The following is a 13,029-nucleotide window of genomic DNA, read 5'->3' as shown; positions in this document are numbered from 1 at the left end:
GGCCATAACAGTATGAAATTCCCCGAGATAAGAAGTAGTAAAATGTTGGATTTCCTGCGGCTCTGCATCTCTGGGTCTGTGGGACTCTCCACATTGATCGGACCCCGGAGTCTCCTGCGGGCTCTGCTGGACATTAAAATGTGTCTGACGGTGAGAGCATTGAGCAGGACTATGAGCACAAATGGGACACAAGGGGTGAGGATGCAATGCAGGACCTCGATTGTTCCCCAGACCGTTGATCTCATTAACCTAGTGTTTATACTACAAAAGGAGGGGTTATTAAATAGCTGATAGTTATCTGACAGCATAATATACCAGAAAATGTCTATAAAGCAGCTCATCACAGTCACTGTTCCCAGAACCTCAGCCGCCGTTTTTCCGTTGCAATATTTAGTCTTCAGCTTCTGGCAACAAATCGCCACAAATCGGTCAAAGGTGAAAGCGATGGTGAACCAGACAGAACAGTTTGTGGCTGCATACATCAGGACAGCGTGGATATTACACACGGGGAGGGAGAACAGGAAATAGAAATGTAGCCGATAAACAATCGGAATGTGCCTCAATATCAGGTCGAGGATAATGACCAGTAGATCCGCCGCTGCCATGACCAGCAGGTAGCGAGTGATACATTTAGAGAGACCGCACTTTCCCTGAGACAGGATCACAATCGTTACTACGTTTACTGTGAGGAAGGGAAATAAACAGAGAAAGTATACATCAGGCTCCGATCAAGAGCAACAGTTTAATTGAATTTGGGGTGAAAAGTGCAAATCATTATCGAAATGTTCACTTTTTGACAATAAAATTAAGGAAACCGCAAAGACGTTGTATAAATATATTGAGAACAAGAGGATAACTAAAGAAAGGATAGTGCATAGTACAGACTATGAGTGTAATCTATGTGTGGAGGCGGAAAATGTTAGGGTGCTTAATTAATTCGTTGCGTCTGTTTTCTCAAAGGAACGGGAAAATGCAGATACTGGTATGAACAAGGATTATGAAATTGTGGATGAATTAAACATAATGAAGAGGAGGCTTTAATTGGTTTAGCAGCTTTGAAAGTAGATAATTCCCCATGCCCGGATGAATTGCATCCCATTCTGTTGAGCGAAGTAAAAGCTGAAATAACAGACGCCTTGACCATTATTTTCCAGTCCTCTTTAGATTTGTGCAAAGAGCCGGAGGATTGGAGGACTGCGAATGTGCTACCCTTGTTTAAGATGGGAGAAAGAGATAGGCCGAGTAATTCCAGGCCTGTCAACCTAACCTCAGTGATGGCAAAATTATTGGATAAATCTGGAAAGGGAAGGATGAATAAGGGGCAGTCAGTATGGATTTGTTAAAGGATGATCGTGCTTGACTAACTTGATTTAATTTTTTAAGGAGGTAACCTAGACGATCGATGAGGGTAGTGCATACGATGTAGTGTACAGTACTTTAGCAAAGCTTTTGATAACGTCCCACATGTTAGACTGGTCATCAATGTTAAAGCCCATGGGTTCCAGGTATCCACGGCAAGTGTCGATTTGAAACAAAATTTGGCTTAGAGTTGGGAAGCAAAGGTTTATGGTTGATGAATGTGTTTGTGACAGGAAGGACGTTTCCACTGGGGTTACACAGGGCTCAGTACTCGATCCCTTGCTTTAGTGGTAGATATCAATGATCAACATTTGAATATAGGGAGCATGATTTATAAGTTTGCACATGGTGCTACAATTGTCTGTGTGGTTGTGAATGAAGAGGAAAGTCATGGAGTGCAAGAGGATATAAATATACTGGTCTGGTGGGTACAGCAGTGGCAAATAAAATTTAGTTCTAGAAGTTTAAGCAAATGCATTTTGGGAGGACTTAATAGTTGATGAGCAGAGGGACGTTGGAGTGTTTGTCCACAGAACCCTGAACGTTTCACACAATATGGAAAAGAATGTTGGGAAAGCGTACAGAATTCTTGGTGTATTGCGTGAGGCATCGATACAAGAGCAGGGAGGTTATGCTTACTTTGTGTAATATTCTGGTTAGGCCACAGCTGGAATACTGCATGCAGTTCTGGATGCAGCATTATAGGAAGGACGTGATTGCACTCGAGAGGGCGCAGATGCTGCCGTGAATTGATAAACGCAGCGATGAGGACATATTGGAGAGCCTTGGTCGGTTCTCATTGGAACAGAGGATGTTGCGAGGAGACCTCACTGCGGTCTGCAACATTTTCAGGTGTCTGGATAAGGTGGGGTGCAACGGCCAATTTCCACTGGTGGAGGGGTCAATTATGAGGGGTTTAAGTGGTTGTTTCAAGATTCAGAGGGGATTTAAAGGGGGCCTCTTGACGCAGAGGGTCTGGGTTAATGGACCGTACTGCCTGGAAAAGGTGGTGGATGCAAAAACAATCATCACGTTTAAAATGTACGTGGTTGTAACTTAAAGAGGCGTAACCTGCAGGATTACGGAGTGAGAGCTCTTAATTGGGAAGAGAATGTACATCCTGGTGTTGACTGACGCAAAAACGATGGTAAGTACAGCAGCAAATCGAATCCGGCCATTGTGATCTCCTGGATTTATTTCGATCGCCTGGATGGGTCGGAGACGAATTTTTCTAGATTTTTTTTCCCTCAGTTCGCCTGAGTTTTTATTTGTTTTCTGCGCCTCCCAAGAGATCAGATGGCTCCGTTTGGGTTGGAGTGTAGAATATTTTGGTGGAATGGGTGTCGCAGTTGTATGGGGCTGATGGTTGACCTGGGTGCTCTTTACCTTACCGCCTTTGTTCATTGTTCAGATATTTATATGTAACCTTCAGGGCTGCTGACCGAGGGCCGTGTGGCTGATTGAAATAGCTTGGCAGTGGGATGAGAACCTGAGAACGAATACAAAAGAGATGTAAATAAAGCAGAAGTTGGATAGCATGAATCTAGAAAGCATATCTTTAAGAAAGAGGAAACATGGCTTAGTACGAAACAAGCAAGGATGACGTCCTGTGCTGAATGGCACATATTTACTGCAAGGAGTATAGCGAACAAGGCGGTGGAGCTAAGAGCACATGTAGACTCTTGCGATTGTGACCTTATAGCCATTACATGAACTTGGCTGAAAGAGGGGCTGGTTTGGCAGATCACTATCTCTAGCTGACGGATTTATAGGCAAGTGAAAGAGGGAGGTAAACGGAGGGCGGTGTTGCTGTACCGATTAAACAAGCACTTACAGCGATGAGGAGGGATGATATGTTCGACGGATCATCAACAGAGGTCAGATGGGTCGAATTGGAAAAAGAATCGGCGATCACAAAGCTGGGAGTGTATTATAGACATCCAGAGAGTGGGAGGGAAATAGAAGGAGCAAATATGTAGACAAATTGCTGTGAAGTCTAAAAATCACAGAGTATTAATCGTAGGGCACCTTAATTATGCGAATATTGATTGTGACAAATTTAGTGTGAAGGCTATAGAGGCTGCCAATTTCTTGAAACGCTTTCAAGAGAACTATTTTAGTCAGTATATAGCAAGCCCAACACGAGAGCGGGCGGTCTTGGATTTAATTTTGCGGAAACAAAGTGGGCAATTCGAAGCGGTATTAGTGCGGGAGTATTTGGGTGACTGTGACCATAATTCAGTGAGATTCAAGTTGGTTATGGAGAAGGACAAGAATAGGCCTGCAATGAAATTTCTGAATTGCGGAAAAGTTAATTTTGCTAAGTTAAGGAGTGTTTTGGACAGAGTGGATTGGAAACATCTAATTGTGGGTAAATCAGATTCAGAACAGTGTGAGGCATTCTAGAAGGAGATCCGGAAGGTAGGAGCCAAACGTATGCCCTTAAATAAAAAGGCTGGGAAAGTAATTCCAGAGCGCCCTGGATGTCTAGGGAATTACAGGTGAGGATTAAGCAAAAAAAAGGACCCTTATGTCACATATCAACGACTTAATACTTCAGAATTTTTAGAGAAATATCGAAAGTTAAGTGGCGAAATTAAAAACGATCTCAGGAAAGCTAAGCGTGAGCATGAGACTTTCTTTGCGATTAAAATTAAGGATAGCCCTCAGATGTTCTATAACGATGAAGAGTAAGATGGTAACTAAGGAAATTGTAGTGCCCATTAGAAATCACGAGGGTAATTTTGTGTGGAGGCAGAAGTTGTTGGCACGGCTCTTAACGAATACTTTGCATCTGTTTTCACAAAGTAAAGAGCTAATGCAGATACTGCTATCGAGGAGGAGTTTGATATTCTCGATGAAATAAATATGGTGAGAGAGGAAATGTTTTGGAGTTTAGTAGATTTGAAAGTAGATAAATCCCAAGGCCCGGATAAAATGCATCGCAGGCTGTGGAGCCAAGAAAATATGCAATCGCAGAGACCTTGAAAACATTTTCTATTCCTCTTTGAATATGGGCATGGTGCCAGAGGATTGGAGAACTGCTAACGTAGTACCCTTGTTTAAGAAGCACAAAAGGATATACAGAGCAAATACAGGCCTCTCAGCCTAAACTCAGTGGTGGGAAAAGTATTGGAAAATACGTAAAAAACAGGATAAGTCTGCATTTGGATAGGCAAGGATTAATAATGGACAGTCAGCAAGGATTGTGAAGGGAAGATCATGTTTGACAAACCTAATTTAATTTTTTGAGCAAGTAACCAAGAGGGTCGCCGAGGGTAGTGCAAACGATGTAGTGTATATGGACTTTAGCTAAGCTTTTGATAAGGACCCACATGGTAGACTGGCCATATAGGTTATAGCCCATGGGATCAGGGTAAAGTGACAAATTGAATCCAGACTTGGCTTGGAGATAGGAAGCAAAGGATAATGGTTGATGGATGTTTTTGTGAGTGGGAGAATGTTTCCAGTCAGGTCGCACAGGGCTCAGTACTGGGTCCCTTGCATTTTTTGGTATATACCAACGATTTATATTTGATTAAACGGAGTATGATTGAGACGTTTGCAGAAAATGTCATAATTGGCTGTATTGTTGATAATGAAGAGGAAATCATGGGCTGCAGTAGGATATGAATCTACTGGTCAGCTGGGCAGAGCAGTGGCAAATGGAATTTATTCCAGAGAACAGTGAGGTTATGCAATTTGGGAGGGAATTTCAGTCCCATCCTTTTTCCTTAAGGGCACATGATTGGCCTGAGCCTTCCGCATCTCCTCCTTCAATGCCTCCCACTGTTCTGAATTTGATTTACCCAGAAATAGCAGTTTCCAGTGCTCTGTGGCCAAATCACCAGTTAACGTAGCACAAATATAATTTCCCCAATTTGGTACATTTATTGCAGGCCTATCCTTGACCTTATCCACAGAAAACATGAATCTGTCCGAATTATGGTCACTGGCATTCAAGTGCTCTTGCCCTAATACCCCTTCAACCTGCCCAGATTATTTTTCCAAAACAAAATCCATCACCGCCCGCTCTCGTGCTGTGCGTGTTACGTACTGATTGAAAAAGTTTCTTGAATGCACTTTAAGATTTCCACACCCTCGATATCCTTCACACTCTATTTGTCCAAATCATTATTTGGATAATAAAATATTATTACCCTGTCGTTTTTAGTCTTCACTTCAATTTGCCTATATTACTTGCTCCTCTATCACACTCCCACCATTTGGCGGCTTATACTACACGCCCAACAGTGTGATTGCCCTTTTGAATTTTTAAATTCGACTCATATGGCCTCATTTGTTGGTCCCTCTAGCATATCATCCCTCCTCACAGCTGCAATAGTTTATTTAATCATGACTGCGATGTCTCCTCCCCACCTCTTTACTTTCTGTTCAATTCAGTTTTATTCGTTTTATTGAAATTTCACAGCTGCCATGGTTGGATTTGAACTCATGGCTCCGGAACATTATTCCAGGGCTCTGCATTACTAGTCTAGTAACAAAACCACTATGGTGGACCGGCGAAATGTGCTCCATTACTGTGGTGCAAAAAGTGTTGGATTGAAATGAGTTAAGTGAAGCTGTTTGTTCAGTGACTGTAATTAATGTCAGTCTCCACGGGTTAACTGAAGCTGTTTGTTCAGTTACTGCAATTATTGGTATTCTCCATGGATCCTAATGTATCTTTGCCTGGTTTACCTCTTCTATTAATAAGGAATTCCTTTCAAAGCGTTATTGCATAGCATCTCTGAGAGTTTCACCTCCGGCAATAACAGGGATCAGAACACTGCTCCACAGAAAGGCAGCCAGAATCTGCATTCTGGTAAATTGGAATATTACAAAAATGGATTGGAATATGACAACAGTGATTTGGAATGTTACAGCAATGGACAGGAGTTTCATCTGGGAGTTTGACATGCTTTATGAACATTATAATAGAATTTCGTTACACACACGGATAGAATTGGCACTTCGTGCTTTTAAATACATTTACTATCCACTGCTTGCTGTTGTTGGTGTTCCAGGTAAGTCTCTCTATCCAGCTATTAACTCAGCAAACCACAGCAAACTGTATATCTGTTCTTGTAATTTACTTGTCATCTTTGTTGAACTTGGTCTCCGTGGCAAATTTCCATATCCAGCAATTAGATGTGTAAATCACGTTTCACTGTATTACTGTGCTTGCCAGTTAAGTCTTTAGTTTGGATCAAAATCTCCTGTTTCTATCTATTGAGATATTCCCGCTCAGTGACCAATATCTGAGGCTGAATTTGTAAGCTTGCAACCTCTGCCTTTTCTTTGAGCCAGAGCTGAGTTCCGACGTCACATCCCCTGAGTTACCAAACCTGCCAACTACCTCCTCCTTAATTTCGTCCAGTCTCTGCACCATATCAGGTCTCATGCTGCATAAACTCTCATCCATTTCTTTGTTACATTTAAACTCATCTATTCGAGACGTCATGCAAAACTCCGCTGTCTACATCATAACTCGCACCAAGTACCATTCAACAATCACTGCCATGATCACTAATGAACATTTGCTCCTGATCCTACAATCTCTCTGTTTTAATATTCCCGTATTAATGATTTAACTTCAGTCGTTGGAGTATTTGAGGGGACTGAGGAGAGATGTTTTTTGACTCAGATTGTGATAGGGGTCTTGAACTCACCGCCTGAAAGAGTGTTAGAGGCAGAAACTCTCAGCACATTTATAAATACTTGGATGTGCAATTTAAGGGATGTAACTTACAAGGCAATGGAACAAGAACTGGAATTAGATTGGGTAGCTCTTTGTCAGCCAGCCCAGACACTGTGAGCCGAATGACATCCATCTGTGCTGTAACTATCTATGATTCTATCATCAAACCCCATCACCTCCAGTTAGTCCCAATGCAATGCCCATTTCACACATCTGTGAAAGTCCCTGGTAATCTCTGTATCCTGCTATTAATTCTCTAAATGTTTCTTAAATGTGTTTCTCTCCTCGCCCTTCGCGATCATATCCACACTGCCCTTGGCTATTAATTCTGAGTGTGAAACGTTTTACCAAATTTAAAATTTTCTATATTCGACTCAGGCAAAGACATTGGTCATGAAATTTTATACAACGAATTTCAGTATTTTCTCTCCCCTGAACGTTTATAACAGGTGACATGAAAGTTGTCTTGATTTACTAGACCTTTCACCCGATGGCTAAAGATAATCGACCTGAAGCGTAACTCTGTTACTCTCTCCATGGGTGCTGACTGAACTTCTGGGTATTTCCAACATTTTCTTTTTCCATTTCACATTGTCAACATCCAGAGTAGTTTGCTGCTTTTTTCACCTAATTACTGACACACACTGTGACCTAATGTCCAGTATGGTTATTGACACACACTGTCAACTAATGTTTGTTATGGTTAATTGCACGCAATCACCAAATGTTCGGTATGGTTACTAACACACACAGTAATTAATGTTTTGCATATTTCATGACACACAATCATCTAAATATCGGTATGCTTGCTGAGGCATTGTCACCTAATGTTCGTTATAGTTGCTGACACACAGTCACCTAATACATGGTTTGGTTAATGACACACACAATGGCAGCTAATTCTCGGTATAGTTACTGACACACACAATGGCAGCTAATGCTCGGACTGGTTACTGAAATAAATTCAATGGAATAAATCCTGGCCGATGATCATTAATGTCTGAAATGTCCACGAATCATTCAGTTCCAGTGAGTGTCTCCTTTGCAAACCTGTCCAGTTTTACATTCGTGGCACTGCTTCTGATGGTCAGAATAGGATTTCAAGGATAATTTACATTCTCACAAAATGTTCTTTCAGACAGATCTCTCTTGCCTTATTCCAAATCGTTGTCATGAATTTACACGTGGATGCCATGTCTGTCTGGCACAGTTCTCTATCGCTTCCTGCTATGTTTCATGATAAATGATCCCAGCTAATTGTAACGGGAGTATTGAGAATATGAAAGTCTATTCATATTTTCTCGAATAATTTTCTGTGCACAAGTGAAATCCAACAGGTGCTAAAGGACATGGACAAATCTCTTCCATTTGTGTTGATATACTTTACTAAATCATTCGCTGACTCTTTGCCTGAAGAATAATGTCTCGGTACTAATACATGCATTTTGTCGGTATAACCTGATCAATGATAACTATTTATTTTATTTCGGTGCCTATTTTTTGCAATTTTACTTGGAATATCTTCCTTTCTATAAGCGATAATTGATGTATTTCAAGAAAAATGCATAAAACTAATTCTTTAACACATTTCTCACAGCCCAGTTATATTTGTAACTACAGTGCATACGTATTCACTATCTTAGCATTGTCAGATTGTAACTGTACGTTTTAAATACAATTTCCAGTAATCATTGCATGCAAAGGAAAAAGTTTATGTATTTTGCTATTGCATTCATTTTCGCTTCTAAATATAATGGATATTCTAACCAAGCGGGAATCCAGCGCGATATCCAACTCCCTAATCCAGCGGCACAGAAGCGAATTACACCACTCCAAATGCTGACTGACACCAGGACACGAAGACTTTCTGAGAGGTTCTGGTCCTTTTTGATCTGGTACCTGGTATGACGCTTTTGTCTGCAGGGATAAAGGTAGTTCTATCACTTGACTTCCCATTGATCAACCATCTGTTACATTCCTGTTGTAGTTATTTCCATTTCATTGATTGATTCCACGATGTATTATTGATAATTTTTAAAATAAACCCTGTGTTAAGCTCTCCGGGTAATATAATTAGATTATTTCATCGAATGTAATAGTAACATAGAAAAATAGAAAAACAAAGCGCAGAAGTAGGCCATTCCGACACATCGTGTCCACGCGAACTGACAAGGAGCCACACGGCCCTCGGTCAGCAGCCCTGAAGGTTACATATAAACTTATGAACAATTAACGAAGGCGAAAAGGTAAAGAACACCCAGGCCAACCATTTGCCCCATGCAACTGCGACGCCAATTGCAGCGAAATATTGTACACTCCAACCCAACCAGAGCCATCTGATCTCTTGGGAGGCGCAGAAAACAAATAAAAAGCCAGGCAAACTAAGGGGGAAAAAATCTCGGAAAATTCGTCTCCGACCCATCCAGGCGATGGAAATAAATCAAGGAGATCACCATGGCCGGGTTCGATTTAATGCTGTACTTACCATCGTTTCTGCGTCAGTCAACAACGGGTTGTACATTCTATTCCCAATTAAGAGCTCTAGCTCCGTAATCCAGCAAGTTACGCCTCTTTAAGTTACAACCACGCACATTTTAAACGTGGTGATTGTTTTAGCATCCACTACCTTTTCCAGGCAGTACGGCCCATTAACCCAGAACCCTCTGCGTGAAGACGCCCCCTTCAAATCCCCTCTGAATCTTCAAACAACCACTTAAACTCCTCATAATTGACTCCTCAACCAATGGAAATTGGCCGTTCCACTCCACTTTATCCAGACACCTCAAAATGTTGCAGACCGCAGTGAGGTCTCCTTGCAACCTCCTCTGTTCCAATGAGAAACGAACAAGGCTCTCCAATATGTCCTCATAGCTGCGTTTACCAATTCACGGCAGCATCTGTGCCCTCTCGAGTGCAAGCACGTCCTTCCTATAATGCGACATCCAGAACTGCATGCAGTATTCCAACTGTGGCCCAAACAGAATATTGCACAATGCAAGCATAACCTCCCTGCTCTTGTATTCGATGCCTCACCCAATAAACCAAGAATTCTGTATGCTTTCTCAACCAACTTTTACATGTTGCGTAATAAGTTCAGGGTTCTGTGGACAAACACTCCAAGGTCGCTCTGCTCAACAACACTATTAAGTCCTACCAAAATGCATGAGCTTAAAGCTCTCCGAACGAAACTCTATTTGCCACTGCTCTGCCCAACGGACCATTATATTTATATCCTCTTGAAGTCTATGACTTTCCTCTTCATTCCCGTCCACACAGACAATTTTAACACCATGTGCAAACTTATTAATCATGCTTCCTATATTCAAATGTAGATCATTGATATCTACCACTAAAGCAAGAATCCAGTACTGTGCCCTGTGTAACCCCAGTGGAAACATCCTTCCTGTAACAAAAACATCCATCAACCATAACGCTTTGCTTCATAACTCTCAGCCAAAATTTGATTCAAGCAGACACATTGCCCTGGATACCTGGATCCCATAAGCTTTAACATTCATGACCAGTCTAAAATGTGGGACGTTATCAAAAGCTTTGCTAATGTCCTGTACACTACATCGTATGCACCACCCTCTTCTACCGTCTACGTTACCTCCTCAAATAATTCCATCAAGTTAGTCAAGCACGATCATCCTTTAACAAATCCATGCTGACTGCCACTTATTAATCCTTGCCTTTCCAAATGTAGATTTAGCCAATAATTTTGCCATCACTGAGGTTAGGTTGACAGGCCTGGAATTACTCGGCCTTTCTCTTTCTACCATCTTGAACAAGGGTAGCACATTAGCAGTGCTCCAATCCTCTGGCACTATGCACAATACTAAAGAGGACTGGAAAATAATGGTCAAGGCATCTGTTATTTCCTCTTTTACTTCGCTCAACAGACTGGGATGCAATTCATCCCGGCCTGGGGAATTGTCTACTTTCAAAGCTTCTAAACCCCTGGAAACCTCCTCTTTCATTATGTTTACTTCATCTTAATTTTGTACTCCTCGTTCATACCAGTATCTGCATTTTCCCGTTCCTTTGTGAATACAGGCACAACGAATTGATTAAGCACCATACCAACATTTTCCGCCTCCACACATAGATTCCACTCATGGTCTGTCTTATGCACTACCCTTTCTTTAGTTAACCTCTTGTTTTCAATATATTTACACAACGTCTTTGCGGTTTCCTTAATTTTATTGCCAAAAAATGTACTTTTCGATAATGATTTGCACTTTTCACCCCAACTTCTATTAAACTGTTGCTCTTGCTCGCAGCCTGTTGTAGACTTTCTCTGTTTATTTTCCTTCCTCACAGTAAACGTAGTAACGATTATGATCCTGTCTTGGGGAAAGTGCGGTCTCTCCAAATGTGTCACTCGCTACCTGGTGGCCATGGCAGCGGCGGATCTACTGGTCATTCTCCTGGACCTGATATTGAGGCACATTCCGATTGTTTATCGGCTACATTTCTATTTCTTGTTCTCCCTCCCCGTGTGTAATATCCACGCTGTCCTGGTTTATGCAGCCACAAATTGTTCTGTCTGGTTCACTGTCACTTTCACCTTTGACCGATTTGTGGCGATTTGTTGCCAGAAGCTGAAGACTAACTATTGCAGCGGGAAAACTGCAGCTGTGGTTCTGGAAACAGTGACTGTGATTAGCTGCTTAATAGACATTTTCTGATATTTTATGCTGTCAGAAAACTATCAATTATTTAATAACCCCTGGTTTTGTAGTGTAAAAACTAGGTTAATGAGGTCAACGGTCTGGGGAATAATTGAGTTCCTGCATTACATCCTCACCCCGTGTGTTCCATTTGTGGTCATAGTGCAGCTCAATGCTCTCACTGTCAGACATATTTTAGTGACCAGCAGAGCCCGCAGGAGACTCCGGTGTCCCAGCAATATGGAGAGTCCCACAGACCCAGAGATGGAGAGCCGCAGGAAATCCATCATTTTACTGCTTCTTATCTCGGGGAATTTCATCCTGTTATGGTCGGTACATATGGTGCATTCTCTGTGGGGTTCATTGCGCTGGTTCGATACTAGGCTGATATATCTACCGGTATATGTGAGGGAATTTGGATTCATGCTGCAGCTGCTGAGCTGCTGCACAAACACGGTTATTTATTGCGTGACACAGACTAAGTTCAGAGAGCAGTTGAAGAATGTGGGGAAAAATCATTTTACTTTGGTTGTGAAATGTATTAAACGATGAGACGCAGCCGAGACTTTGAGCCTCCGACTCCCTGCGTCCTGATATTGTGATTGACTCGCTCTCACTGCGTGCAGCCAATGACCTGGCTGAATATGAACACGTCCACTCACACACTGTGATCACTGGGCAGCCTGTGAGGGGCCCGTGATCGGGATCAACATTATCATGCTCACTCACACACAGTCTACATTGCTCTCCGCGTGAGGATTCAGTGATCTGGGCGAATGTTAATACAGTAATTCACAACCTGTCTGCCCTCGGCTCCAAGTGATGGGCCATTGATCTGGGTGAAGGATCACACGCTCAAATACTCACACAGTATCTAAACTGGGCTGCCTGTGCGGGGTAGGACTCTCTCTCAGGCCCCTCTGGAAAGGGCTCTCTACCCTTCACAAACATCGACGGCCGTAACGTGCTTCATGAGTCAGTGCAACCACTATCCGCACGATTACAGGCAGCATCTCCATTATACCCTTTATAGCTCTTTGCAATCCGGTATAGGCATTTCTATTTCTCATGTCCATTTATTAAACATTATAACACTTTATAATGCTTTAAAATCATTCGAAAATCATCGAATCAGAGTTATAATATTGTTACAGCATAAGAGCATAAGAACATAAGAATTAGGAAAAGAATAGGACCTCTCGCTCCTCGAGCCTGCTCTGCCATTAACAAGATCATGGCTGATCTGGTCCTGGACTCAGCTCCACTTACCCGCCTCCTTTCCATAACCCTTAATTC

General features: G+C 42.0%; 1 pseudogene; it reads left to right on the top strand.

Annotated features, from left to right (window-relative positions):
* Positions 1-6,205: 6,205 nt before the first annotated feature.
* LOC139240662 (probable G-protein coupled receptor 139) lies at positions 6,206-12,285 on the top strand (annotated as a pseudogene).
* The last annotated feature ends 744 nt before the right edge of the window (positions 12,286-13,029 follow it).

This window comes from Pristiophorus japonicus, chromosome 33, assembly GCF_044704955.1.
Source record: "Pristiophorus japonicus isolate sPriJap1 chromosome 33, sPriJap1.hap1, whole genome shotgun sequence".
NCBI classification, from domain to species: domain Eukaryota; kingdom Metazoa; phylum Chordata; class Chondrichthyes; family Pristiophoridae; genus Pristiophorus; species Pristiophorus japonicus.
The sequence above is the reverse complement of the archived record's forward strand: the minus strand, read 5'-3'. Positions and strand labels throughout refer to the sequence as shown.